Raw genomic sequence first — 24,683 nt, 5'->3', positions numbered from 1 at the left:
TTTCCAGTTTTCTTTATGTTTATTATCAGTCTGTAATGCTGGGTTGATTCTGAAAAGAGGCTCATAATCATCTACATGTAGACTTTGGGTGTGTCCTAGGGCGTAGTCACTCACATTTAGCAATCTCAGAGTGAGGATCTCTAATGACAGCATAGAATAATTTGAACTGGACTGGATTTACTACATGGCCCCTTTATACTTTCTTGGGGAGGAGGAGGGGAGCAGACACACCATCCTTAGTTCTGACACAATTATTTCGTAAAGGAATAACCCTCAAGATCTTTATGAACATTTTAGGGCAATCCAACTTATGCTATAGATGCTGGAGCCCAAGTGAAACGGATGGCCCTAATGCTTTGTCAGACTGATAAAAACAATTTGAGTGCCTTTTCCTATCTCATATTCTACAGAAACAGTGTGGCCCAGTAGAAAGAGCACGGGCTCGGGAGTCAGAAGATCTGTGTTCTGTGCCACTCGTCTGCTGTGTGATCTTGGGCAACTCATTTCACTTCTCTCTGCCTCAGTTCTCTCATCTGCAAAATGGGGATTCAGTACCTGTTCTCCCTCCTACTTAGACTGTGAGCCCCATGTGAGACCTGATTATCATGAATTTACTCCAGGGTTTAGGACAGTGCTTGACACATAGTAAGGGTTTAATGGAAACTCACTGTGGGCAGGGAATATGTCTGTTTATTGTTATATTGTACTCTCCCAAAGTGCTTAGTACAGTGCTCTGCACACAGTAGCTGCTCAATAAATATGATTGAATGAATGAATGAATACCATAATTATTATTACAGAAATCATATCTTTTACCATGCTGTGATCTAAGAGGCATATTCCCTGCTCCCTGGAACTCCATCCCATTTCATATCCACTAGAATACAGGTCTCCCCATCTTTAAAGCCCTCTTGAAATCCCACCTCCTCCAGGAGGCATTACCCAATCAGTATTCTTCTTTCCCAGGTCACATCTCCTAAATACTTATTCATTCACTTATCCATCTTTTCTTTCTCTTTTTCCGGCTGTAAATTGTGTATCTTCCTCCTGTTAGACTATAAACTGGAGGGCTGTATCTTTTACTTCTTTCGCACTCTGCCAGACGCAGAGGACCAGCACCTCTGTTCTTTGGCAATAACCATGACACTTCAACAACTGAAATTCTGTGTTTAGGGCTGTATGCTTTCTTAGTGATATGTAGAGACCCTTAGTTTGGCCGGTCTCGTAGTTTTGATGCTCTTCTGTCTTGACATCCCACCACTTGTTCCTCAGATTCCTTAGGGACTGGAAAGTATCACTCAGTCAATCCATCAGTGACATTTACTGAGCTCTTACCGTGTGCAGGGCACTGTACTAAATGCTTGAACAAGAGGATATAATACAAGAGAGTAGGTGTAGATGATCTCTGCCCACAAGGAGCTCACAGACTATATATGTAGCTAGGAAATGAAATATGTTCGATGTTATTCCGTAACTCACAAACAAGCTTTTCCTTTGTAGCGTTCAGCATCCCCAAGTTCAGTTGAGGCTGAAATAAAAATAAGAAGGTATTATTCATTATATGAGGGAAGCTCGTCTCATAAGCAAGCCCAAGACAATGGGCGTTTCAGTGCGACAACAATCGGATCAAGCTAGCCATAAGAGGCAGGTTAGGCAGCATTTCGCAAGCACACTGCAGCAGGGTGGAGTAAAAGAAGGAAATCACCAGTTAGGCCTGCTGAGTTTAATTACTGAATGACTCCCACAGCCATAGAACTGGGAATAAAAAAAAATGTCTCAGGAACTGCCCTAGCAACTTCCTCAGAGCCTCACTTATCACCCCTAGTTTCTATAAGGAGAAGCAGGTGCACCTAAATTGCTACTTTAAAATAAAGGTAGGGTGCTTGGAAGCCAATGGTGTTTGATTTTCGGTAGGGACTGTCTCTATATGTTGCCAACTTGTACTTCCCAAGCGCTTAGTACAGTGCTCTGCACACAGTAAGCGCTCAATAAATACGATTGATTGATTGGCTTGAGACTATGGCGTAGTGGATAGACCACGGGGCTGGGAGTCAGCAGGTCATGGGTTCTAATACTTGTTCCACTATTTGTCTGTTGTGTGACCTTGGGCAAGTCAGTTCACTTCTCTGGGCCTCAGTTCACTCATCCATATAATGGGGATTGAGACTGTGAGCCCCACCTGCGACAACCTGGTAAACTTGTATCTCCCCCAGCGTTTAGAACAGTGCTAGGCAGGTAGTAAGGGCTTAACAATCAATCAATCAATCAATCATATTTATTGAGCGCTTACTGTGTGCAGAGCACTGTACTAAGTGCTTGGGAAGTACAAGTTGGCAACATATAGAGACAGTCCCTACCCAACAGTGGGCTCACAGTCTAAAATACAAATAAAATAACAAATACCATCGTTATTATTATTATTATTAACTGAGATGGGCCCTTCATTTTTTTTGTGCATTTGACTATGTACCCCTTAAGTACTCTGAATACTCCCCCAATCCCACAGGACGTATGGACCTATCCTTATGTTCTAGTATTTTTCCTCTATCTCTAATTTATTTTAGTGTCTGTCTCCCCCTCTAGACCGTAAGCATCTCCTGGGCAGGGACTGTGCCTACCTATTCTATTACACTGTACTTTTCTAAGTGCTCAATAAATTCCAGTGATTGATTAATTGATTGATAGTGCTCAATACGTGCTCAATAAATCCCACTGATTGACTGAGATGGCTAGACTAAGAATGAATGAATTCATTCAATTGTATTTATTGAGTGTTTACTGTGTGCAGAGCACTGTACTAAGTGCTTTTAAGTTGAAGAATGTTAGTTTGTTATAAAAAGCATTCCCCAACAGTCAGGGTCATAAACTTCAGGGGAAAGGATACAAAGGGATATTGAGGAATTTCAATTAAAGAATTGGAGAGCGATCATCCATCGGCTACGAAGGGAGGGAGAGCTCCTGATGAGGGAGATGGGAAGCCATTTTAGCTTGAGGGAAAACTATAAGCACAGGCTTTAGACAAGACTCTTATGCAAGGGACAGCAAGGAGGTGAGCTGGAAGGTGTGGAAAGCATGAGAAAAAGAGTCAAACATTGATCCAGAGTTATGAGTGAGTGGGAGAGGAGGGTAGTGATGCTGAGCCACTGAAAAGAAAATTTCTTTATTTTTAGAATTTGGGCGAGAGGTGTCTTTTCATTTCATTTTCCTCTCTTTCTCCTTTGTGGGAATGTAACTAGAGGCCACGACATGTTAGTGGGAGAAACCCCCAGAGGAAGCTAAGCAGAGGACTAAAAGGTAGGAAAACCTGGCACTGGTGTCCTTTTCACAATTTTTAAATCCTGCTGCCCCTCTCATATATGGGATGGGGCAGGAGCCAAGGACTCCTGTGTCCCTCTAACCATCAACTTCTCTTCTGCAAATACTGGTGCCCTGAAGAAGTTTATTCATAAATCAGAGAAGAGAAAATGAGCATATTAGGGAAGATGTGGTTTGTTGCAGCACTTCCTGGAGTCGGGGGCTCACTAACGCCTGGCTGTAGCAGAAGAAGAGATAACTGTTATGATCTGAGGGCCCTGTGTCTCAAGAATGCCAGACACAGTTCTCCTGCACTCATTTGGCAGAGGAGGGCCACAGGTTTTGGATACTCTACCACAACAATAATCCATTCAGGAAAGAAACAGCTTTGGGATCATGCTGACAGGCGGAGAAGAACCTTGGATAGAGAAAATTTGTGCCAGGCACTGTACTAAGTGCTGGTGGTATTTATAAAGTAAGTTTAGGACAGAGTTTTGCATTGTCTGTTTCATTTATCCCTTTGGCTTATGTATTTCTGGGGATGTGGAATAGGTGATGTTTCCAGCAAATTTTTAGTACCCTGTACTTTGGCTAGAGTGTTTAACTCCAAATCTAGGTCTAATGTTGCACCTTCCTAAGTGCTGATGTTAGGCGCAGGAATGTATAAGTAAAATGAGTACATTTTTAAAAGAGCCCCTGCCTGGGACTGGGAGATAAAAGGGAACGTTATTTGTACTGCATCCCAAATCTGCTGTCACATGAAAACACACCCATACGTACACACTTTTGGACTGCCAAATCATGGTGATCGAAGGTGACTGCAGGAATCAATAACACAAACCCAACTACTGGACCAGTTGGATAAGAAAATAGAGAATAGATAGAGAAGCAGCGTGGCTCAGTGGAAAGAGCACTGGCTTTGGAGCCAGAGGTCATGGGTTCAAATCCCGCCAACTGTCACCTGTGTGACTTTGGGCATCATTCAACTTCTCTGTGCCTCAGTTACCTCATCTTAAAATGGGGATTAAGACTGTGAGCCCCCCGTGGGACACCCTGATCACCTTGTAACCTTCCCAGCACTTAGAACAGTGCTTTGCACATAGTAAGTGCCCAATAAATGCCATTATTATTATTATTATAAGAAGTTTCTAATTTTTTTATTCCATGATGCCTGTTTTCACCACATATATATGTAGATGTCCTTTATCCTTGAAGATGATGCTGGTTGTGATGGAGTGTGCTAAAAAGATGGATGTGTGACTGGCAGTCCCTTCCACACTGGGCATCCATAAAAATAATCAGTTAGCAATCACAGAAGCAGCATGGCCTATTAGAGCATGAGCCTGTGAGTAAGAAGGGCCTGGGTTCCAATCCTGGTATCTACCCAGCACTTGGGACAGTGCAGGGCATATAGTACGCATTTAGCAAATACCGTAAAAAATTAACATTTATTGAGCACCTCCTGAGTTCAGCGTGCTGAATTAGATGCATGAGAGCATGTACGGAAGTAGAATAATAATAATAATGGCATTTGTTAAGCGCCTACTATGTGCAAAGCACTGTTCTAAGCGCTGGAAACAGTCCCTGTCCTCAAGGAGCTTAGAATCTTTTGGGGGACCCAGGCAGACACAGATGATAGATGTTGTAGAATGTAAACTAGAGGAAATAAGACTACTACCAACAGGAGTAAGCCAAAAATTAATACATGAATAAACAAATAATTTACTAAGTCGCTACAATAAGTGCTAAGAGTGGCTGTTGGAATACCATACTAGGATGATGGGGACTGTCAGGGAATACTTCCTGGTGGAGGTACTCTTTCAGGAGGGCTTGAAGGTGAGGAGGGATGTGGTTTGGTGGATTTGAGGTGGAAGGATATGGACAATAGGGTGGAAACGAGAGAAGGGAGAGAAAGGTACAGTGAGGAGGTTAGCTGAGGAGTAGCAAAGAACGTGAATAGGGAGCAGTGGGTGAAAACTGTATATATCAATCAATCGTATTTATTGAGCTTACTGTGTGCAGAGCACTGTACTAAGCGCTTGGGAAGTACAAGTTGGTAACATATAGAGACAGTCCCTACCCAACAGTGGGCTCACAGTCTAGAATATATATATATATATATATATGTAAGGAGAGAACTAGTGATGGACTTTTAATTCGACGGCCATGAATTTTTGTTTGAGGTGGAGAAAAATGGATAGGCACTGTGGACTTCGGAAGGGAGTGATGTCTTCTAAATGGCATTCCGAATAGACCCCCGAGGGTAGGACAGATCGAAGAAGGAAGAGGCTGAAGGTAGAAAGACCAGTAAGGAGGCTGATGCAGTAGTCCAGCTAGAATGAAATAAGGGTTAGAGACAGGGTGGTGGCCATAAGGATGGAGAAAAAGGGCCAGAAAAACCCCAGAGGAATTGAGACAGAGCAAGTGTGGGAAATGAAAGGCAGAAATCCTTTGCTGTACTATTGCATTTGTTAATTGCTGCTCCTGAAGGTGTTTTCAATTCTGCCTTGTGATATTATGATCTTATAAAACCGAAGAATAATGGAGCTGGAAGGCATCTTGAGAGATCACCTGGCCCAGCTCCGTGCTTTCAGCAATGTGAACAGCTAAATCATTCAAGATAGGTGGCTGTCTATTCCTGTCTTTAATAGAGAGGCAGTATGGCCTAATGGATAGAGCATGGGCCTGAGTGTCAGAAGGACCTGGGTTCTAGTCCCGGCTCCACCATTTGTCTGCCGTGTGACCGTGGGCAAGTCACTTCACTTCCCTGTGCCTGTTACCTCATCTGTAAAAGCAGATTACAGAGAAGCAGATTACGGAGAAGCAGCGTGGCTCAGTGGAAACAGCACGGGCTTTGGAGTCAGAGGTCATGGGTTCAAATCCCGGCTCCGCCAACTGTCAGCTGTGTGACTTTGGGCAAGTCACTTAACTTCTCTGTGCCTCAGTTCCCTCATCTGTAAAATTCCCCCTTTTAGACTGTGAGCCCACTGTTGGGTAGGGACTGTCTCTATATGTTGCCAATTTGTACTTCCCAAGCGCTTAGTAAAGTGCTCTGCACACAGCAAGCACTCAATAAATACGATTGATTGATTGATTGATTAAAATGGGGATTAAGACTGTGAGTCCCCCGTGGGACAACCTGATCACCTTGTAACCTCCGCAGTGCTTAGAACAGTGCTTTGCAGATAGTAAGCACTTAACAACTACCATTACTATTATTATTACTATTACTATTAAAATGGGGATTAAGATTGTGAGCCCTATGTGGGACAGGGACTGTGTCCAACCTGATTAGCTTGTATCTACTCCAGCTCTTAGTATAGTGCTTGGCACATAGTAAGCGCTTAACAAATACCTTAAAAAATGATTCTGTGATTTGGTGCACACTATCCTTAATTGGTGCTTTAGGACTGCAACACCCAGGTACCACCCACCTGCATGACAAACCAGAAACGGGTCCAGGCAAGATGGGTAGTGGCCTCGTTACCTCACACACAGTTTTAGCCCATGTGCTGCCGTTCCGGCGAGCTCCTGGAACTTTAGTAATAATAACGATAACAACAACAATAATAATTATAGTAATAACATTTGTTAAATGTTTTCCGTTTGCCAAGCACTATGGCAGGTACGAGATCGTAAGGTCAGGCACAGTCCCTGTCCAACATGGGGCTCACAATCTAAGTTGTCTCCTAACCTTTACGTGAGTATGAGAAAGCAGCACAAGCGTTGGTGTGGATGCACTCAGGATGAAATGGGGAAGGGCCGCAAGCATTTCCATTCTCAGCCTGAGCCCAGCCAGATTTGGTTTTGTGACTCCACGCACGGCTCTATCATCCCGTCAGATTATAGAGGGGTGGCAAACGATTCTTTCCAGCTGAAATTTCCCCTTCTCCCTATTAAGATCAAACATTTCCCTATCTAGGAGTTGCTTCCGGAAAGATTATATTTTGAGGAGTCTGTATGAAACAAGTCTAAACGAGTCATGTGCTCAGGGTGGGGTGCTAGGAGAATTCCTCCCAACTCACGGAGAAATTTTACTTGAGGCAGTTCTTGAAATCACCCTTTTAGAATGAAAACAAGGCCTCTGCTCTAATTTTGAAGGATTAATTTCTCTCTACATGTTGCCAGGACATGTTCTCAGGCTCTGACTCCAGGCCATGAGGCAGATTCTAGTAGTGAACAAACCAGAGATGGATTATTTTGAATATTCGATTTATACTCGACAATCTGATGTTGCTCCTTTTTATGGAGGGAGACACAGTTCCAGGAAACCGTACACTCCCTCCGCCCCCATCCACTGGGATCAAATCCCCTACTGATTGAGAGTCTCGTTGAATAAAGTAGAATATCAGTCCATCAATCAGTCAACCAATAGTATCTATTGAGCACTTACTATGTGCAGAGCACTGTACTAAGCACATAGAAGAGTACAATGCAACAGAGTTGGCAGACACGTTCCCTGCCCACAACAAGTTCCCAATACAGACTGGAAGGCCTGCATAATAACTACTGCTCAATAAAGCAAACATACTTCAATTGATAGGCTTCTCTTTTGTATTCTTTAGAAGTTAGAAACATAATGACTTTTGTTAAAGTAACTCTGGGTCAGTGCAGATGGTTTTTTGCCTCTTCACTGATGGACAGGCTCTGTGCTAGGATTAACTCCCTTTATTTATTATGATTGTACTGCCTGGCTGGAATGGGGAACAGTGAGCACTGTTTTGATAAATGGATTGAAGTCGTTACTGAATTTCTAAAATGCCTGACTGTTGAAATTCTATCCAGAAATTTGTTATAACCATGGGTAACGGGGAATTTATAACAAATCAGACCCCCACAAAGTGACTGGTAAATTTTTAAATTTATTTCAGTGGCTATTTGAGTGATTTGGTATTTTATAGTTTTTCCATTTCAATTTATTGTTTTCATTTAATACCATTTGAAATCTGGAGAGAAATATACATTTTGAAGGTATGAAATGTCTCATATTCAAGGGCTGTAGTGTAATGACGTGAAGCACTGGGTAGACTATTTCATTTTGGCCCCCCAAATGCATGGCATAAACCAAACAATGGTGGAAATTGCGCTGGGCAGGTAGGATGAACATTTTTGAAGGCACACATCAATAATTCCTCCTCAGGCCTGCCCCAGAAACTCCCCCATCTACAGAGCTATTGGACTGACAAAGCATTTTGGATGTTTCCATCTCCAGCCATCCCTCCGCCTCTCCGCCACCCTGGGATGTCTCCAGCATCTAGGCAGTGTGGCAGAGGATAGTTGCCAAAGACCTGGATTCACAGACCAATTAAAAGGCATGTACAAGACTGCATTTTTGCAGCGGAAAACTAGCACATCGCTCTTCTCTGCAGTTTTTCCACGCTGAAAAATATCTGTAGTCAAATATTCAATTTTAATAGGCTAAGCAGTCACCTATGTATCGTAATGTCATTAAAACACTGGCGTGCTTCCTGCCATTTTTTGAACTAATCATTAGGGTTGCCCCCTGCAGAACCAGCCAAACAGATGCAATGTCGTCTTGTGCCTTAGCAATGGGGACCCTGCTGATGCCTTTGCTGTTATTCCCTTTTTAAAAGGAACGAGGTTCACATTAGAGGGTGTTTCCCCATTGTATTTTGGTGCTTTTATGCATATCTTTCTCCTCTGATTCTGTGGAGGGATGGATGTATTCCAATTTTGCACTCAGACTACTGTACCTTTGGAAAATATTTCCATTTCATTTCAAAATTTCTGATGCTCCTGCCTCTCCCCACAACCCCCAAGCGTTTTCGATAAAAATCCAACCTTGAAGGTTACTTTAAAATATTAAATGTCAAAAACCAATACTTCTGCAGCAAAGGGCAGAAAATCATTGATTTATTCTGCATGGCCTCAGCTCAGCAGGTCCAAGCAGCTAAATAAATGCGATCAAAAACGGTTGAAGCAGAGTATAATGTAGAGTCATTTTGGCTCTCGCACAAGCCTTTCTCAGTAAGTCTTCAGCTGGCTCTGAATCAACAGAGTAACAGATTGGAAAGATGGAGAAGTCAAAGGTAGATGAGTATTAAACCAGAGAGCAAAGCTGTCTCAGATGATTTCAAAGGTTCTGGCTGGGACTAACCCTTACCTTCATTCTCATTGTCCAGTGACAGAAAATTTAGGCTCTAGCAATATTTTCTCTTTTGGTCCTTGACTTTTTCCCTACCCTCCGTTTTGCATTCTCCTCACTTTCCCGGGGACCCTTTTTAGGCTAATTGCTGGACAACATCAGCCACGTGGTGGCAAACTTAAGTTCCATGCAGATAAGTCATACTTTGCAAATTTAAATAAGGAAATGATGAGAAAAATACTTTTTTTAGTAAGGATTTGAACAGTGACATAATTTTAGAGGGTTATGCTAATTAGTGGCATAGGCATGTATGCAAAGAATATGATCAATTCTATTTTACAAGTCTTGCAGAAATAAAAATATTAGGGGGGCAGAATGTTGGCAGAACAAGGCCGTGATGGTGCTCAGCTCCTATTGGAGATGGAACTGAGGTCTAGAGACTGAGAGAGAAGCATGAAATTTATTCCTCCTGCTCTTGTTCCCTGGGCACTCCACTGCCCAGAAATAAGGGGCCTTTATTTTCCGGAATGATAGCCAATTAAAAGCCGGGAAGAGCAATTTAAATTAGAAAGCGGAAAACCAGGAGAAAGATGCACAGAGTTACTGAAACTGAACTTCCTTTATTTCAACTTAGTTCCCACAGGATCTGATGGTCCAGGCAATATGGAAACCAGCTATCTAGCTAATAATTCCTTCATTTATTAACATAAGGGTTCAAAAGAATGAATTAAAGCAGAGTGCTGCCAGGAAAAGTGCTGGCTTGTAGACTCTTGGGAGTGTCGCTTTAATTATATTTAATAAACTTTTTGTGAACTGTCAAGGTGAAGGTAGAATTTTGGTTCTACACTTCTCATGGAAAATAAGCCTTTATTTTCAAAGTAGCTCACACCCATGAAGCATTTCTTAAAATTAGTTTAACTCCCTCAGTCACCCATTCTTTCTCAACTACCTTACCCAAGATCTTCCATTCTCCACGTTCCACCCACCTACTATCTTTTCTACAGAGCTGACCACACAAACTCAACTATTGTCTTTCTCTCTTGGGTTTGTATTTTTTCTGACTCTTTCTCTAGGTTTGTTTTTCTGACCCTATTTCAAAGTCTTTATTTGGTCTGTTTTTCTTTCACTCTCTCTCTCTGTCTATGTCTCTTGTCTCTACAAATGTCTCTTTCTGTGTACCTTATCTCTGTCTCCCACCGAATCCATTTCCTGTGAAGTATTTCTTCCTCAGGCTGAAACTCTCTTTTTCTCTCTATAGGTCCCACTATTTTATATCTGGTCCATATTTGTCTATTGCCTGGCTCTGTTTTGTGCCTTTCTGTCTGTCTGGCTTTGGATCATCCTCTGTGTTAGTACGGTTGTATGTTTCTGTTTTCTTAGTGTGGGCAGCTGCTGTGTGTTTATTATCCTACATGTGACTGTGTACTTGTGCTCTGTACCGTTTTCTTCTTTGCTATTGCTGCTCGGTATGCCCTGAACAGTGGATAGATATTTCTTTAACTATAAAGACGAAAATGAGATGGTAAACACTGATTTTCAATGTTCCATGAAATATATTCAAGATGTAATATCAAGTTTTACTGTATATTTTGGGTTTATTTTTGTTACAGCTCTACAGCTCTATAAGCTTGTTGAGGGCAGGGAACGTGTCTAGCAACTCCGCTCTATCGTATTCTCCCAAGCACTTAGTGCATCATCAATCGTATTTATTGAGCGCTTACTATGTGCAGAGCACTGTACTAAGCGCTTGGGAAGTACAAATTGGCAACATATAGAGACAGTCCCTACCCAACAGTGGGCTCACAGTCTAAAAGTAGCTCTGCACATGCTCTGCTCTGCACATGCTAAGCACTTAATAAATATGCCTGAGTGACCAATTAGAGGTAGCATTACAAGAGTTAAAGCACTGGAGTTACATTCAAGAGATGTGAGCTGTACTAAGTATCCATTTCTGACATGGAACTGCTTCTGCCAATTTTATATCATACTTTCTCAAGCGCTTAGTACAGTTCTCTGAACACAGTAAACTCTGAATAAATACCATTGATTGATTAAGGTAAAAACTTTTCTTCAAACATTTTGCATTTTAATTCCCACCATCTACCTACTTCACAAGGGTGGTGGGAAGATTTTTGAAAATGGCCACAGAAGGTATTCCATGCACACTGGACATTAAAGGGATGAGAAGATTTATTCACGTAGGATTACACAAGAAAACCATCCTCAAGCAGTTGCCTATTATCTCTCCTCAGGAAGAATGAATAAGGCCAATGTAACATTTTGCTTTTGGACATTATGATCTTAATTTGGTTAATGACTTCATCAGCAGTAGTTTCACAGGCAGCTGCTCTATCTAAAAATCATTACGGATACTGGGAATTTTAACTCTTATTTCGAAGTGCTTTTCTCGTTCAATTTTTGTAAAACTTCAATTACTCACAATACTTTCAAAACTTCTGTCTCTTGGAGATGTAACTTCCCAGTCAAACCGCACTGTAATGTAGTACTGTAAAAGATGTGATCATCATCATCATCATCAATCGTATTTATTGAGCGCTTACTATGTGCAGAGCACTGTACTAAGCGCTTGGGAAGTACAAATTGGCAACATATAGAGACAGTCCCAACAGTGGGCTCACAGTCTAAAAGGGGGAGACAGAGAACAAAACCAAACATACTAACAAAATAAAATAAATAGAATAGATAGAATAGATATGTACAAGTAAAATAAATAAATAAATAAATAGAGTAATAAATATGTAAATATGTAATATTTAATATGTAAATATGTGATCTCTTCCTGATTGTAAAAGTCACCGTCATTTTCTGTGATAGACCAGAACCATTTCCTCACCAATTCCACCATTAGTGGGAGATTATAAATATAACCTGTTCTCTTAATATAATGCCTTGCAATATGAATTAAGGGATTCTGAATTTTTTGTGCAACACAATTTCTATATTTTGGTTATCCAGAAACCACTACTCATCAATAAAGAGCAAGTTCAGGTTGAGGAAGCCCATCACCTTACACTTCTTTTTTTCCATTTTAACGATTGAACTAGCTTGCCTTGACAGCTCTAATTAGAGGGGTGAGTAATCTGAAAATAATTCAGATGACCTGGTTTATAAGGTCATCACAAATTAGTTTATCAGCAGAAACTGGATACCATCAAAACACAATCATACCTAGTATCTCTTTGGGATACAAAAATCACATGGCTTGTGGAGAGAAAGCTGAGATTTCTGCAAGAAAAGAAGTGCTTGTACGTTTATTTGAAATGTTAGTGTTAGCTTGATTGAAAGTAATATTTGGTTGCAAAGCAGTCTTTATCCTTTAATAAATTCCTAATCCTGCTGGCCATGTGAAACAGAGAACAATTTAAAGACACAGCTGACAAAGCAAATCAGAATGAGTTCCTGACAGAGGAAAAATGGTCCAATAATTGTATCTTGGGAGGGAAGGACTCTGAGTGCTCTATTTGCAACAAATGTTTCCATGTAACTTTAATGAGGAGTTTCAAGTACTTATCAGAAGACGCTCTACAGGAACAAGGAATCATGTTCACGGCTCATTATAAAACGCAGTTTTGAGAGCATCCTTCAAGAAAAATAGGCAACTGATTTTGACTTAAATAAAGGCCTAACTCATATACAATCGAGCCTCATTTCCTGCTAAGAAGTAATGGATGGGGGCGGCCTTACATTTCTGAAGTTCCAAATACTATGGGCCAATCGATCGATCAATGATATTTATTGAGTGCTTACTATGTGCAGAGCACTGTACTGAGCGCTTGGGAGAGTACAGTAGAGTCGGTAGGCACTCACTATCCCTGCCTGGAAACATTTTCACAGGCCAATGAAATTTTCAATGACTCTGCCTATTTTTGCCCCTCCCTCATAAATTTGCCCACTATCATTTACTGCACCCAAATCCCTGAGCTAAGAGCACTCAGGTATCTTCTCATTCGTTCAGTCGTATTTACTGGGCACTTACTGTGTCCAAAGCACTGTACTAAGTGCTTGGGAGAGTACAATATAACAACAAACCGACACATTCCCCGCCCACAACAATCATCACTCCAAATGTCCACGTAAAAGGGCAATATAACGAGCAGACAAAATATCCTGTAGGAGACTTGTCAGGTTTCTTTTATCCTTGAATACATGGATTCAAATTTATATGACTAGACTAGACTAGAGCTGTGGACAATATAACGAGCAGACAAAATATCATGTAGGAGACTTGTCAGGTTTCTTTTATCCTTGAATACATGGATTCAAATTTATACGACTAGAATAGCGATTTTATAGCTCAATTTAAGACGAAAAATAGAGTGTGGAGTTTTTCCAGGTGCTTTGCTCAAAATCTCAACGTAGTCTATGCTACTCTTGTCTCCCACAAGGAAATAAAAATCAGATGGATTGAACTTGATGATTTGTCCAGTTTTACCGGGGATCAGAGAGACAGGAGCAGTTTCTCTCTCTTTCTCTCAGACACACACATACACCAGCTACTAAGTCCAACAAATCTCAGCAACCCACACATAAGCACCTCAACTCAATCACTTATTCACATTCTAAATTCACCACCTCCCCGTCTTTGGTCAGTCAACCACAGATAACCCATTCATTCAGACATTTCCTCATACATTCAGTCATCCACCCCATGTATTTAGTCACTCATCACTCAGCCACTCCCTTTCCCTTTATTACAAGGTCCACTGAGGTAGAAGGGAGAGAGATAGCAGATCAGGTGGGAAGGAGGGGTTGGCTAGAGGTAGCAGCAGCAGGAGGGTAGAGAGTCAGGCTTAACCAACAGGTTCCCCTGCAATGATCACATTTTGATGCTTCTTCTGTCCCAGTTGCATGTGCATTGTAAACCAGGGTAACCCAAGCAGGCGGTGACCCTATTCCATTTTTAATATGTGCGGGTGTGTGTACAGATATCGATATTTATGGATATCTACACCCACACATATGTATATTTATATAAATATATACATATATTTGTTATGAAAATCTCAAACTCCGGATAATAATATTGCTATCTAATAAATAGGTTTCGACTCCGGGGGTCCCTCACAAAAAGAAATCCCGATTCCCAGTCTTGCATCTGAACAATTTGTTCTTTACCACCACAGATTCTTAAATACTGAGGATTTGCCCGTGAATGGATCGGGAGAAAAACTGTCAATCAAAAGCCTAATCCTCGGATTGAATCCTTTGTTTGAATAATTCAAGAACGCCACAAGTTAGGGAAAAAGGAATATGGAATATGGGAATTCTGCCCATCTCTTTCTCTGAGATAACTACTATATGATAACACAGGTAACATTCCCTGGCACTCTCCACCATTAATTTATATTGCAGCTCAGCCGTGCTAAGACCCTGTTCTATGAAAGCAAATGGTTTCCTGAGTTGCGCTGAGTTGGAGGGGAAGCCCTAGTCCACTGTTTTCAGGTGAATTGTTACCAGAAAGAAACAGGAGAGTAAGAAGAGGATGATAGGTGAAGAGTTGAGGAGAAGGAGAGGAGGTAGAGGTGGCAGTAATGGAGAGCTCAATCAATCAGTCGTATTTATTGAGCACTTACTGCACTTAAACATTCACTGGAACCTTTAAGGAAGCACTTGTGACGGTACAAAACAGAGTTGGAAGACACATTCCCTGCCCACAATGAGCTTATAGAGGGGAGAGCCACACATTAATATAAATAAATAAATTATGGATATGTTTGTAAGTGTTGTGGGGCTGAGAGATGAATAAAGGGCGCAAATCCAAGTGCAGTGGAGAAACAGAAGAGAATGGGAGAAGAGGAATTGAGGGCTTAGTATGGAAAGGCCCCTAACCAAGGGGAGGTAACTACCCAATCATAACAGGAAAGAGAAGTGTATGTGGCATATAGAAGCTTCAGATTCCAATCGGAACTTTTATTAACATACATTTTCAGGAATACCGTCTTGTGGACATGAGAATGGGAACAATAAGGAGTTTGGTGGAGAGGGGACCTTTTCCCCTTCTTTCCCATTGAAACAACAGCTTTAAAATGTGGATTTCACTACTAGTGGACTCGGTTAGGAAACCAAGAGGCAGAAATGGATTATTAAAGCTTTCACCATAAGGAAGCCTGGTTCACGAATTAAGTTGAAGTAGTTTTACCACGTAGGTCCCTGAGATAAAACCAGTTGATTATCAGAATGAACAAAACGTATAAGAACACCGGCAGCAGCAGCAACTCACTGTCGCAGGGCTGTGGCCTCCACTCCACCAACCACAATCAATCAATCAATTGTATTTATTGAGCGCTTACTGTGTGCAGAGCACTGTACTAAGCGCTTGGGAAGTACAAGTTGGCAACATATAGAGACAGTCCCTACCCAACAGTGGGCTCACAGTCTAAAATGGTGGGCTCACCAGTCAACCACAATCCCCTATTACCCATGGTTATAACAAATTTCTGGATAATGCTGCAACGGGTTTTGCAGTCGAGCGTTTTAGAAATGCTGTACGCTGTGTGGGCAGCACTGTACTAAGCGCTCGGGAAAGTACATCGTAACGGAGTTGGTAGCCACATTCTCTATCCCCACCCACCCCTCACGCTATCAGGATTCTCATAGGTCCCTGCTCCAACCCTGCTCAAACAGCGACAACATGATGCCTTCCCGCTTTTCGAATAATAATAATAATAATAATAATGGTATTTGTTAAGCGCTTACTATGTGCAAAGCACTGTTCGAAGCGCTGGGGAGATACAAGACGATCAGGTTGTCCCACGTGGGGCTCACAATCTTAATCCCCATTTTACAAATGAGGTAACTGAAGCCCAGAGAAGTTAAGTGACTTGCCCAAGGTCACACAGCCAGAGCTGGGATTAGAACCCACGACCTCTGACTCCCAAGCCCGTACTCTTTCCACTGAGCCACGCTGCTTCTCTTATATATGAATATCGGAAAGATCGTGGCTTTGGCGATGACTGTTGGTATGAACTGCAAGGCGCCTGAAACTCTGTTCCTCTAGCCAAAGTACCTTATTGCTTTTGTCACATTTATCAACCTCCTTTTCTCTCATATTTTTAGGTTTTCATCTTTCCTTACAAGTCTGTTGCCAACCGTCTCTCTGGGTTGCCGACTTGTCCTTCCCAAGCGCTTAGTACAGTGCTCTGCACACAGTAAGCGCTCAACAAATACGAATGAATGAATGAATGAACGATCCCCACTGTCATCCTTGGATTTTAGAGATGAGAAAACTGAGACACAGAGAAGTTAAAAGGTCACACAGGCAAATAGTGGAGTTGATTCAGGTCTTCTAGACTGTGAGCCCGCTGTTGGGTAGGGACCGTCTCTCTATGTTGCCGACTTGTAATAATAATAATAATAATAATGGCATTTATTAAGCGCTTCCTATGTGCAAAGCACTGTTCCAAGTGCTGGAGAGATTACAAGGTGATCAGGTTGTCGCACAGGGGGTTCACAGTCTTCATCCCCATTTTACAGATGAGGGAACTGAGGCCCAGAGAAGTGAAGTGACTTGCCCAAAGTCACACAGCTGACAACTGGTAGAGCCGGGATTTGAACCCATGACCTCTGACTCCAAAGCCCGGGCTCTTTCCACTGAGCCACGCTGCTTCTTGGGAACTTGTACTTCCCAAGCGCTTAGTCCAGTGCTCTGCACACAGTAAGCGCTCAATAAATACGATTGATTGACTCCCAGATCGATCAATCAATCAATCAATCGTATTTATTGAGCGCTTACTGTGTGCAGAGCACTGTACTAAGTGCTTGGGAAGTACAAGCTGGCAACATAGAGAGACGGTCCCTACCCAACAGCGGGCTCACAGTCTAGAAGGGGGAGACAGAGAACAAAACCAAACATACTAACAAAATAAAATAAATAGAATAGATATGTACAAGTAAAATAAATAAATAGACTAATAAATATGTAAAAACATATATACATATATACAGGACGCACTTTCCACTAAGCCACAGGGCTACTTGGAGGAATTACCGGCTACTGATCTGAACCCTCTTCAGTATCATCATGTTAAGTCTATTTCAGTCACAAATAACATACTTGAATATTTGCAGCAATGGAAACATTTTAAAGAGCAGCAGCCAGTCTAGTTTAGAAAAACAAAACAGAAACTATTTTAAGCAAAGCTGTGGTGAATATGAGAAAAGCAGCATATTAAAGTTGAAATGAGAATGCAAACTGATATACAGAGAAGCAGCGTGGCTCGGTGGAAAGAGCACGGGCTTTGGAGTCCGGGGTCAGGGGTTCAAATCCCAGCTCTGCTAATTGCCAGCTGTGTGACTCTGGGCAAGTCACTTCACTTCTCTGGGCCTCAGTTCCCTCATCTGTAAAATGGGGATGAAGACTGTGAGCCCCCCGTGGGACAACCTGATCACCTTGGAACCTCCCCGGCGCTTAGAACAGCGCTTTGCACGCAGTAAGCACTTAATAAATGTTATCATTATTATTATTATATATTATATATATTTATTTATTTATTTTACTTGTACATATCTATTCTATTTATTTATTTTGTTAGTATGTTCGGTTTTGTTCTCTGTCTCCCCCTTTTAGACTGTGAGCCCACTTTTGGGTAGGGACTGTCTCTATATGTTGCCAACTTGGACTTCCCAAGCGCTTAGTACAGTGCTCTGCACACAGTAAGCGCTCAATAAATGCTATTGATGATGATGATGATGATGATTATATACGGTAATAAGGTACAGTACTAAATATAAGAATATATTTAATGGTGAATGTCTTGATGTATTTGTGTTACGGCAGGAAATCTTCTGAACCTCTAAAATGTGATTTGTTTGGCCCTAGGAGGTGCCACATGGCTGTTAATGTGAACGGTGAAGAAATACTCTGGGCATGTTACTCCCTTCCTCAAAAATCTCCAGTGGCTATAATCAACCTACACATCCAGTTTTATGATTCATATGGATGATTCATTCATTCAATCATATTTATTGAGCGCTTACTGTGTGCGGAACATCGTGGAGGTGGAATGAGTGGGAACACAGAAAGATTTCATTGAAAACCTGGAAGTGATGTTAGGTACTGCATTATTAGCTGAAGTGAGGAACAGGGCAATGTGGTGCTTTATGTCAACTTACAGTGCGGGTTTATGAAACTCGTGACTAGAGTTTTACCTTCTTGTCACACATATGAGATACAGATTAGCAGAGGTGGATTTAAGGGGTGGAACGATCTAGAATGACGCACGAAGAGAAAGGAATTGGAAATGACGATATTTTTAGGAACTTTTGGGATAAAGAGCTGTCAGGTGATTTAATGGGGTTTTTTAATTATTATTTTTAACGGGAAAAATATTTATCAGAGATCTAGCCAGGAGTTTAGACTACCAGCTAAGCAGACTCACGTTCTCAGGAGAAAGTGCAGTTATTCTCATTGACTCTCTTACTTTGTTACCATAATGAAAACAAAGGAGAAAGTGCAGTCATTCTCATCGACTCCCTTACTTTGTTACCATAATGAAAACAAAAAATCTTCTGTTCAAGTGAGACCTTTCCCTGTTATCCCTTGCTTATTTGGCTTGATGAGAAATTACGTAGTTCAGTTTTACGAAGAGTGAAGGATTTTTCTAGATGTACCACTTCCAGGAAGAAACTAAAGAAAAATTCATTTGTTTAAATATTATTTCATCATTTTTTTTTTAACCTCTTCTGTTGACCCAAGTGAACAGGGAATCAGGAGCAATGCTGTTGGGATTAGGCCATCAACTGGGAAGGTTTCTGACCAAAATGCCACTGGCGGTTTTGCACTAGTGGAAATCTGGAAAAATAGCTGGTTCGCATGGGGCAGTGACAACCGGGTTGTGGCTTTTCAGCACAGCGTCAGGACAGTGCTGCAGTCGCTTTGGCCAGAAATGTGCCCTACGTATGAAAAATCTTTCCTTGCACCTTTAGACTGTAAGCCCCTGTCAACTCTGTTGTATATGTATATATGTTTGTACATATTTATTACTCTATTTATTTATTTATTTTACTTGTACATATCTATTCTATTTATTTTGTTAGTATGTTTGGTTTTGTTCTCTGTCTCCCCCTTTTAGACTGTGAGCCCACTGTTGGGCAGGGACTGTCTCTATATGTTGCCAATTTGTACTTCCCAAGCGCTTAGTACAGTGCTCTGCACACAGTAAGCGCTCAATAAATACGATTGATGTTGATGATACTTTCCCCAGTGGTTAGTACAGTGCTCTGGACACCTTAAGTGCTCAGTAAATGCCAGTGATTGACGGACTGCATTTTAGAATATACTGCCTTCCTGCCTGCTGTACTCTGTGTCCCAGAGGGAACATGATGGGCATGGCATGGGCAACAGAGTGAGAGTGGAGCTAAATATACCATCAACACTACAGCCATAGAGCTCTCGCACAGATTCTCAGTCCGGGAGTCTCAAGACCGAGGCCTGTCCGCTGAATTCAACGCGAAAGTCCATCATTTACATTCTTCTCGACTCCCAGCTAAATTTACTTTAAAAGGTTTTAGCAATCGAGGTGGCCGAGTCCTGGTGTTACAGGATGTGATACTGAGGTACTAGTCTCCATGTTGAAAAACTGTAGTTTACCCAGTTTTATGAATCCTCATCATCCAAAGGATGTTAACTAGCATATTTTGTGCTTGATTTCCCCTTTTTCCTATGGGAAATGCACATTCCCCTGTCACTGTAAGCATCGCAGAGGTTAGAACAGTGCTTGGCACATAGCAAGTGCTTAACAAATACCAAAATTATTATTATTATCTTAGATTGTGAACCCCATGAGGGGCAGGGACGATGTCTAATTCCCAATTGTGCATTCTGTCCTAGAACAATACCCTGTGTGCAGTTAGCACTTAATAAATACTCTTCCCTCTACTCCCTAGAAGTCGATAACATACACACCCTCAGAAACGGTGTAACAAAGCTCTGGCTTTGAAGATCGGCAGTAGCCTTTAGATGAGCATTGTTCCTTGTATGTGGTCACTGATGACAACCATGAAACAACCTGGTTATACCCCCTTGTTAGGCAATGCCTGGGGAAAACAGAACAATGCACATTACTATGTGGGAATGTGTATGGAGCTGGGAGATGGGGGAACTAGTTTATCATTTTATCCATTCTCCTCTCCTAAGCTGTGCCAAGGATGGGCTTTTCAGTTTCACAAGAACCCATTCTTAGCAGTCCATATGCATGGCTGTACCATTATGGGGGTTTCATGTAGTACGGAGAAAATTCATTCTTCCCCTTTAACAAATTTACAGTCTGTGCATGGGCCTTGGAAAAGTTGCTGAAGCAATTTCATAGTTAGGGAAGGGGTGGATATCCTTGATGAGTTTGAGAGGAGAGGATGCAATTACAATAGGTCAGTTTAACTTTCCATTATCATTTCACACTTTGAGAAAGATGGGTTATAAAGGGCATATTCAAAATCCCAACTAGATGCACCCACAATGGATGCACTGCAGTGGCCTCTTTGGTTTCATTGCTTTTCCTCTAATTAGCCGGACCATTAGGTTTTGCAAAACAAATCACATTCAGTGGCTGCCTCTTTGACCCTCATCACTCTCTTCCCCAAAGTTTACCATGGGCCTCCCCCTTGTCCACCATTTCTAATTTAAAACGTTCATCCCGGGCTTCACAGTCCTACATCAATTTAGCTGGAAGCTAGCATCTGTCTTGTCCATTTTCCTCACTCCCATGCCAGTCTATTGCTCTCTATTCACTGCCTCCTATCCTCTCTGTCCCAGTTTTCTCTCCTCTTGTCACCTCTTTCACACACCCTCTTCCAGGTTACTTTCTGATCCACACTCAAAGACAAATTTAGGACCAATCCTCCCCGAGAAGCCTTCCTGGTTCATGCACGAGAAGTATACAGCTTTTCCCAACTACTTCCCGTGTCCTGTGTATCTATGGAAAACTCAGTCTTATTCACGCACAGTCATTTGAACTTTTTATCGTCTTGACTAGTGGACTGTAAATCGTGGAGAGCGAGGGCTGTATCTTACCTAAGTTATGTATGTATCGACGGCTCGCTCCTTGTTCAGTGCCGGAAATTCTGTGGGAATTCAATAAATTTTACTTAACATACATTTATGGAGAAACACGAATACACTTGGCTCCCATCTTCTGTTTTCATGTGGACAAGATACAGCTCGGATGCATTCCCTTGAAGAGCTGTGCTTTATATTTTACAGTTTGGCACTGAATTCTTAAGTACTTGGGTGAGCCAGGCACCACGGAATTAGAACGGGAATGTGGCCAAAGAGGTTGTGAAAAAAATCCAAATTATTTCCCGAATGCGGAGCCTGAGAAGGTATTAGCACCCTCATTCATTAAATCTGCTGAGTGCTTCAAGGTCAATCTGGTGTCCCCAGGAGAAGGGTTTGCTACCATGCCCATGCTGCAGTGGGGTCAAAGAAATAACAACATCCAAGCATGCTATCATAACCACATGCCCCCCACCACCATCACCATCATCATCATCAATCGTATTTATTGAGCGCTTACTATGTGCAGAGCACTGTACTAAGCGCTTGGGAAGTACAAATTTGCAACATACAGAGACAGTCCCTACCCAACAGTGGGCTCACAGTCTAAAAGGGGGAGAATAAATGAAAGGCCCCGCCGGGATTTGAACACAAGGTCTCCTGTTTATTAGGCAGCCACTTCAACCAACTAAACCACATAATAACCCACCATAATCTACATGCACTAGATCTGGTCTGGTTAAAAAAAAAAGCAGATCCTGAATTTTAATAAAGAATAAGAAGATAACTGCCTGTCTAGAAGGGTAGCTTTCCACCCCTTCATGCTCACTGCCACCAAGGGAGTAAGAGATTCCCGTAATTCAGGTTGCCACTTGCCTGCTGTGTGACCTTGGCAAAGTTGCTTAATTGGCCCCTGCCTTCGTTTCCTCATCCGTGCAATGGGGATTCAATACCTGTTCTCCTTCCCATTTAGACTGTGAGCCCTGAATGGGACAGGGACAGTGTCCGATCTGACTGTCCTGTATCTACTCCAGATTTAGCACAGTGCTTGGCACACATTAAACGCTTGATAAATTTCACAATTATTATTGAGAAGCAGTGTGCCCTAGTGTAAACAGCACAGGCCCGGGAGCCAGAGAACCTGGGTTCCAATCCAGATTCCACCACTTGTCTCCTGTGTGACCTTGGACAAGTCACTTAACTTCTCTTTGTCTCGGTTCCCTCATCTACAAAATGGGTATTAATACCTGCTCTCCTTCCTACTTAGTGGGCCGTATTGTAGGATCTGACTATCTTTTATCTACTCCAGTGCTTACAGAAGCAGCGTGGTTTACTGGAAAGGACATGAGCTTGGGAGTCGGAGATCGTGGGTCCGAATCCTGCTCCCCCACCTTCAGCTGAGTGACTTTGGGCAGGTCACTTAACTTCTCTGTGCCTCAGTTACCTAATCTGTAAAATGGAGATTAAGACTGTGAGCCCCAACCTGATTATCTTGCATCCACCCCAGCGCTCAGAATAGTGCTTCCCACATAGTAAGCGCTTAACAAACAATAATAATAAATAATGATGGTATTTTTTATGGGCTTTTCGGGGAGAGACAAGGTTATCAGGTTGTCCTAAGTGGGGCTCACAGTCTTAATCCTCATTTTACAGATGAGGTAACTGAGGCACAGAGAACCGAAGTGACTTGCCCAAAGTCACACAGCCGACAAGTGGCGGAGCCGGGATTAGATATCGATTATTAGTGTGGCTCAGTGGAACGAGCACGGGCTTGGGAGTCAGAGGTCATGGGTTCTAATCCTAGCTCCGCCACTTGTCAGCTGTGTGACTTTGGGTTAGTCACTTCACTTCTCTGAGTCTCAGTTACCTCGTCTGTAAAATGGGGATGAAGATTGTGAGCCCCACGTGGGACAATCTGATCACCTTGTATCCCCCCCAGTGCTTGGAACAGTGCTTGGCACATAGTAAGCGCTTAACAAATGCCATCATCATTATTATTATCAGGTTGTCCCACGTGGCGCTCACAGTCTTCATCCCCATTTTACAGATGAGGTAACCGAGGCCCAGAGAACCGAAGTGACTTGCCCGAAGTCACACAGCTGACAAGTAGTGGAGCGGGGATTAGATACTGATTATTAATACGATGCTTGGAACATTAAGTACGTTTTGTTTTGTTGTCTGTCTCCCCCATCTAGACTGTGAGCCCATAGTTGGGTAGGGACCGTCTCTATAAGTTGCCAACTTGTAATAATAATAATAATGATAGCATTTGTTAAGCGCTTACTATGTGCAAAGCACTGTTCTAATTGCTGGGGGGAATACAAGGTGATCAGGTTGTCCCACGTGGGGCTCACAATCTTCATCCCCATTTTACAGATGAGGTAGCTGAGGCCCAGAGAAGTTAAGTGACTTGCCCAAGGTCACACAGCAGAGTCGGGATTCGAACCCATGGCCTCTGACTCCCAAGCCCGGGCTCTTTCCACTGAGCCACGCTGCTTCTCGTACTTCCCAAGCGCTTAGTACAGTGTTCTACACACAGGAAGCGCTCAATAAATACGATTGAATGAATAAGTAAGCACTTAAAAAAATACCACAGGACTCTGCACATAGTAAACGCTCAATAAATACCTCTGATTGATTGCCACCATTATTGCTATTATTCTTGTCCCAGAGGAATACTCTCCCCTCCTGGGGCAAATTGAGGGGCGTCGACTATGGGGGCCCCTTGTCGCGCATGCGTATTGGCTGTCGGCGGGAGCCAATAGCAGCGGTCGAAGGACTGCGGGAGGCGGGGCGACGGAGCCCGCAGCCAATAGTAGCGCTCCAAGGACTGCGGGAGGCGGGGCGACTGAGCTCGCAGCCAATAGCAGCGCTCAAAGGCTGAAGAAGGTGAGGCGACGGAGCTCGCAGCCAATAGCAGCGATCGAAGGACTGCGGGAGACGGGGCGGCGGAGCCCGCAGCCAATAGTAGCGCTCCAAGGACTGCGGGAGGCGGGGCGATTGAGCTCGCAGCCAATAGCAGCGCTCAAAGGCTGAAGAAGGTGAGGCGATGGAGCTCGCAGCCAATAGCAGCGGTCGAAGGACTGCGGGAGGCGGGGCGACGGAGCCCGCAGCCAATAGTAGCGCTCAAAGGACTGCGGGAGGCGTGGTGACTGAGCTCGCAGCCAATAGCAGCGCTCAAAGCCTGAAGGTGAGGCGACGGAGCTCGCAGCCAATAGCAGCGCTCGAAGGCTGCGGAAGGCGGGGCGACGTAGCCCGCAGCCAATAGCAGCG

The 24,683-nt window shown here is 42.7% G+C and overlaps 1 protein-coding gene across 4 annotated transcripts in view; it reads right to left on the bottom strand.

The window, feature by feature from the left end:
* STN1 (STN1 subunit of CST complex) overlaps positions 1 to 24,118 on the bottom strand; it is a 60,820-nt gene extending 36,702 nt beyond the window's left edge. For 3 of the 4 annotated variants that reach the window (XR_005454377.1, XM_038757967.1, XM_038757971.1), the window contains exons 1-3: positions 24,039 to 24,118; positions 21,429 to 21,478; positions 1,480 to 1,528 (exon numbers count right to left, since the gene is read on the bottom strand). The gene's annotated coding sequence lies outside the window, so the exon portion shown is untranslated. The remainder of the gene's footprint in view (positions 1 to 1,479; positions 1,529 to 21,428; positions 21,479 to 24,038) is intronic. The other variant, XM_038757969.1, reaches the window with a different exon arrangement.
* Between the last annotated feature and the right edge of the window lie 565 nt (positions 24,119 to 24,683).

This window comes from Tachyglossus aculeatus, chromosome 16 (assembly GCF_015852505.1).
Source record: "Tachyglossus aculeatus isolate mTacAcu1 chromosome 16, mTacAcu1.pri, whole genome shotgun sequence".
Taxonomy (NCBI): Eukaryota; Metazoa; Chordata; class Mammalia; order Monotremata; family Tachyglossidae; genus Tachyglossus; species Tachyglossus aculeatus.
This window is presented reverse-complemented; position numbering and strand designations above follow the sequence as displayed.